Raw genomic sequence first — 6,229 nt, forward strand, 5'->3', positions numbered from 1 at the left:
CAAACTGACATCAACATCACTTTCACAAACACCCAAGGAAACATCACTCCGGAAAAGATAATTCTAATATGTGTAGTCTCTTAAGGCCAATATATCTTGTGGGGGATTTAAGTTTCTTAGAGTTGTTACACTGCTGTAGAAATATACTTTTTGGAATTCTATATTAATTCCTAAAGGTGGGTTAGATTTTTATTCTTAGTATGGTATGTGGCCTAATAACCTGAAAGGCTTCTGGGGACTCTGGCATTAAATTTCCTGGATGCGGTAGCAAGCCTGCTAACAAAATCTACTGTCAGAAGTGTTGATGAATTTAAGGATTATCTACATCGTGTTGTATTGCATATTGTAGATATGCTTGATAAGATCCCAGACTAATAAGATTGAGACGACCCTGACTTGTAAGAATCAGACCAGGGGAGGTTTTAAAACAGACTTCTGTGTTGCACAAAAGAAAGCTAAGGATGCTTCAAAAAGTAGTCAGCTCTTACTAGCTACAAGGCAGAAAGAAGCTTCACAGTCAAGAGCCCTAACATACCTCTCTGAAGTGAGGATAGTTATGGTAAAATGATAGTGCATGTACTTGGTCTTGCTGGAAGACATCGGTTTGTAACAGAGATGACTTGGCAGTATAGCAGCAAGTACTTGCTTGTAGATCAGGCTAAGTATCTGCTTGCTTTAGAAAATGCAGAGAATCCATGCAGGAATGTGGAAGCTTTTTCTGAATCAGTTCGGTAAATATTTTACAGCTTCTTTTTTTTTTTTTTGGCATAAAACAATCTAAACAAAGCCCAACCAAACTTTTAAGTGTTGTGAATTAGCTGTTTCTAGGAACCAGTGGCCTTTTTGCATTGCATGATTTGTCAGTAGGTCCTGGATGTGTCGATAGAGTTATGGTGTTGTGTTTTAAAAAAAAAACAAACACAAAACAACACACACAAACACACACAAACTTGCAAGGGTCTAGTACAATGCATTTTGTATGATTCGCTGAAGTTGGGAACAAGTGGTATCTCCTTAGTAGTCAGACATGAATGTATGAGCTGACTGGTTTTACTTGTTACCGTCTTTGAATGATGCTGTATCATGAATGTGCTTGGGTTGCTGTGTGCTAATTAGTGCTAACAGTTGGATTCATACTTAGATAAGGAGGAATATGCAAGTTCTAATGTAGGGTTGAGATAATACTGATTTCTGCCACCATACGTTGTCATCACTTCCAGTTATGTAGACTTTCTGAATTCTGAAGGTGATTAGAAGCCAGACAGCTTAGATATTTGTTACTGGTTCAGTGTAGTTTAGATTGGTTGATGTTGAATACTACCATAGTACTAAAAGCCTTGGACTGGCTATAAATCCATTTTACTTAAAATTCTGGAACTGCAAACTGATCTGTCAGGCTTCTGAAATTCAGTCTTTGGTCCCAGTAAAACTCGAGAAGAATTTTTTAATACAGAGTCCTGTAGAAAAGGAGACAGTTTAATATTAAAGACAGTTGACAAATGTGAGGCTTATCTACCTGAAGTTCATGTACCTGTGTCCTATTAAAAGCTTTAAACAATGAAAGCAAAACAGGTTGTTCTGCTTGTCAAGGGGATGCTGTTGCTGTGCATTATAGATTGTCAAAATGCAGGTGTAGTTTGTTGCACCTATTCATGGAATTGCTGTTCTGTGTAGCTATTGAAATAGAAGCGTTGCTTATTTAGCTTTTAACTTTGCCTGTAATAGAACAGCACTATATTTGGGTGAATATAAGAGAGAACTTACTCCATTGTAAATATATTAAAACACTAGTATTAAATGTGTCTTTATGCTGAGCTTCTTGCTGTCCGTGTGAGCAATATTTCTTGCTTTTAGCTAAAGACCCTTGATTTCTCCTAGAACTAAAGTATATGCATTTCCAAAAGCCTGTTTTGTGCCTGAGAAGAGCTTCTACTCATCTTCTGGCTGAATTCCCACATATGCTGGATTCAGGCTGCCTGCTACTGTAAATAAAACTCTGCTCTTAGCAAACTATTCATGTGCTAAGAAGAATGACAGTAGAAGACTGGATTTCTGTCCTGTGAGCAAGAGTGCTATTACAAACTGTTTCTCTTTCAGCAAGCTGGTGAAGCCATATGCCGTTCTGCTTCACTCATTGTCAAACAGTCTAAGCAAGGTTTGCATCCTAGCTTTTTTTCACTTGAGTCAGAAAGTTTACACTTCAGTGAGATTTTGTTTTTTGTTTTTTTTTTTTTTTTTTAAGTTGAGTGTTTTTTGCTGTTGAGCAAGGAACCGTGTTAGTATTGAAGAACAGTGGAAAAGTCTGAACAGCATGGTCCTGTCTATCAAATAATACTCCAATAAGCAGGTTTTTGGCTTTTAAGTTGCCTGTATTGATACTCCTTCCTCTTAAATGAAGTTATATCATAATGAAGCTTGGACTTCTGTAAACATTCAAAGCAGTATTTTCCAGTGTGGACTTGAATGAAGAACACAAAGAATAAACCAAGAAAAAAATAAAAACTTAGGTGTGAGCAAGATAGAATTTTTCTTTTCTCTAGCACATTTTTGGTTGCTAGGTTTTTTTCCTAACTGTTACTGTTGAAGCCTATTTAGCATAGGACTTTAATCTGCACAGTAGTACGAAGTTAGCTCTACTAGCAGTTCAAGATAAGCTCGAAGTATCTAAAGCAATTGAGCCATGGCAGCATGTGGTGTAGTAGGGGCTACTTAATATTAGTGAGAAAAATACCATGAATCAGCCTGTGCTTAATGCTAGGAGTACCACAGGTCCATTGCTTCCAGTATGAACTAGTTTGGTTTGCTCAATAGTGCTGTAGCTTGCAGTGTAGACTCTAAGCCATGTGTTAATTTGACTTACTCAGTATCTCTGGTCTGTGCTATGGTCCTGTATCTTTTTCACTGCCCCTTTTCCTGTGTTTTCCAGCTAGTTGGCACTCTTGAAACTTGTACTAACTATTTTTAAGGTCAGCATTCTAGCAAAGGGAATATTAAGTTTCTTCCCTTCCTCTGTGGAAGTCTTTCATATATTTGAAGAATATATTTTCTGTGGCTGTTGAAAGAAAAAAATCATGGCCTAAAATTGCAGCAAGTGAAATAAGGTCGATACATCAGGAATTACTTTCTTTTTTCTCCTTACCGAAAGAAAGAATAAGCTCTGGATTGCATTAGACAAGAATGTTGGTGTTGCTGTAATTTGGTCTTGCTAATATATGTTTATATCTGCCAGTGCTTTTCAGGGGGCAGGGGGTGACTTGGTTTCATTCTAGCTCTTTTTTCCTTGACTCCTGTGTCTGACATCTTCAGTTCCTGTATGGATTTCCTCTTGGCTATCTTGTAGCTGGGTATAAGGCAATCCTGCTGATACTTTTGCAAGCAAAATGTCTCATTTCTTGTTTTTTAGAAGTAATGGCTCCCAAGACGTTCGTTCCTTCTGTGTATTTAACTTTCTTGAATATACAATATGTAGGGAGTTCCTATCCCCCTACTTAATCTGATGCAACTTGTCTTCTGTAGTGCAGAATCTACCAAAATTCATCTGTGTTAATCTAAGATCTTACAGCATAGGAAATACAGAACCAATAAATATTTTTTGGTACCCTGTTGATAGGCTTGATAGAAGCTCTGTAGGACTGATTATGCTGTAGTACATTGATTACATTTTCATGTTTCACTATACTGTCAGATGCTGATAATGATGAAGTCTGACCCCTTCTTTTCAGCAGTTACTCCTTTTACTGTTACTTCAGCCAGTGAAGCTGCTAATACTAGCAACACTGCACGATTTGGGGAGGGGGAAAGGTTTGTGTTTTTATTTAAGTGGGCGGCTGGATCTGTTTTGTGTGCTGCTTGACAGTGCTTGGGTTTCTAGCTTCAAACAGCTAGCAGTATGTTTACTTCACCGTGGCTGCCCAGCTGAAGTGGCTGCTCATCCAAACCACCTGGGTCTGGTGCCTTCTGCTGAAGAGGCAATGAGGTCTCAGTGCACACTGCACAGGAAATTATTCAAAGAATGATTGAACATGTGTATGCTATGTGGAACACACAAGCCTGTAGCTTGCCTGCAGTTGTGAGCCTGACCTCATCCAGAGCTTTTTAACACATGGAATTAGAATTGCCTTAAGGGTGGTTTTTAATTGAGCTTTGTTTCTTCTTGCTCTTATTAAAATGACTTTTAAGTACGTTGCAGTGCAAGTACTGTGCTTTACTGCCTTTCAGCAACCTAATATGAGGCTCATGAGAATTCAAGAATCTCATTCAGACTATAGTCTAGTAAGGCATGATCAGGTGTGTGTTTGTCTTATTAAACGGGGGGGAAATGGTCTAACAAGCTCAATTTAACAAAGTTAGTAAAAAAAATAAATCTGTATTGATAGCAAGAAGAGGACAACTTGTGAGATTTTTTTCAGTATTTGGAGTTTCAGATGAGATTTGAGATAAGTACTTGTGATAATAGTGGTAGCCTCAACAATATAGAATTAGTGGATCTTGGAACTGACAACTTTAGGCTTGAGAGAAAGCCCACTGAAATGCAGTAGCAGTCTCTTAAGTGCAGTGGATCTTAGGTTTTCCTGTGCACTGTATCCTGTAGCATAAGCACATACTTGGATGATGAATGCAGTGCTTAGCAGACTGCCATGTGAGCCTCTAAATTGTATCTTTCACTTTTTGCCCCCCTCACTGATTGGAACAGCTGCTTTCTACATACAATAAGCCTATTCCATGTCCGTTTTTAAAACTCATCTTGCTAATCTTTTCCTTGCTGATCTCTCCACCTTCTCATAGCTGATCTGTTTCCTCTGAAGCTGTATTGAGTTGATGGAAAGGTCTTTTGGGGGCAACATCTTTTAAAATGTGATGTATGCTTCGTATCTTGCTAAAAGGCAAGAGAGCAAACTCACATCTGTACTACATCTAAACTGGTGCTAGCACAAAGCTTCCCCAGTCTGCCAAACTACTAGATGCAATGACCTATAAAGTGGCAACAGTATTTGTTGTTTGCTAGAGGCTGCGTGTGGCTGTTGGGTGATAAGATTGCTAGCACTCTTATCCTGTTTCCCACTGTCTCACATAACATTCTCATGTTTCTAGTCTGCTTCAGCAGTGGTCTTTCACTTCTAGTGTAGGGCTGTCTTTCTTGGATTTGCTGTTTGTTTTGGTGATACTGTTCAGTATTGCAACTGATGAGGAGAGACCGAAATCAGTGGCAGATACCAGAATTATGTTATTGCTGATTGTTGGATGTCTAGGTATGATCCAGTTTTGATGGGGCAGTGTTGTGGTTTGCCTGTGCCCTACATAGCAGCAGGTGTAAATGTTGCCCTGCTCTCCTACTTCCAGGTGAAAGGAATATCGGGGGGGGGGGGGGGGGGGAACAAAAAAAAAAACAAACAAAAAAACAGAAAAACAACAAAACACCCAAGGTAGCCCTGCAACATGTCATGTTTCCTTCTGTGTAGTGTATCACAAGTATTAGTGCTCAAAAATAAGGCTAAATTGCAGGCTACTTGTTATGAGATGGAGGAGAAGGAAGTGCTGGGAAAGCACAGCTGTACAGCTGCTCCTTGGCCATGTGTTACACCCCAGGCAGGTTTAATGGCCTGACAGTTGGCTGGGGCAGCAGAGGTAAACATGAGATGCAGAGTTTGCCCATGTGTTTCTTTACTACCTCACTATGGCAGTTGCCTTCATGATGCAGGTTTTGTTTTCATGTTACATATTTAGTCCAGGCAGGTACCTTTGACTTGTCCTTGGTGTGACTGCAGTAATCGCTGCTGGATCTGTGCCTGGCAGCAGCTGTTGCTTCCCTCCATGTCTAGACCCCAGGATCACTGTTCAGCTGTATTTTGTGTGGTGTACTTACACTGCAGATGAACATCAAATACAGGTTCCCCATAACCTGAAAGCATGGCCAGGTTTTGTAGATGGAACTTGGACATGAACTTTAACCACACAAACTGAGACTCACTTAGTGATCCTGCTGGAGCGAGCAAAGAAGCACTTCTGCAGTTTCAACTTTTTAGTGCTATGCAATGGACAACACTTTCTTTTTGCTCTCACCTGCTTCTCTTGACCCTGAATGATCATGCTTCACATTAAAGCTTTTGAGTTGAAGCCTCTTCTCTCTTTGCCAGAGGGAAGCCTGCAAGTGTGTTACTACTGGTAACTGGTGAGCCACAGCAGTATGGGACCATAGAGCGATTCCAGTTGACGCTCCAAAGAATGGACG

Source organism: Accipiter gentilis, chromosome 10, assembly GCF_929443795.1.
Source record: "Accipiter gentilis chromosome 10, bAccGen1.1, whole genome shotgun sequence".
NCBI lineage: Eukaryota > Metazoa > Chordata > Aves > Accipitriformes > Accipitridae > Astur > Astur gentilis.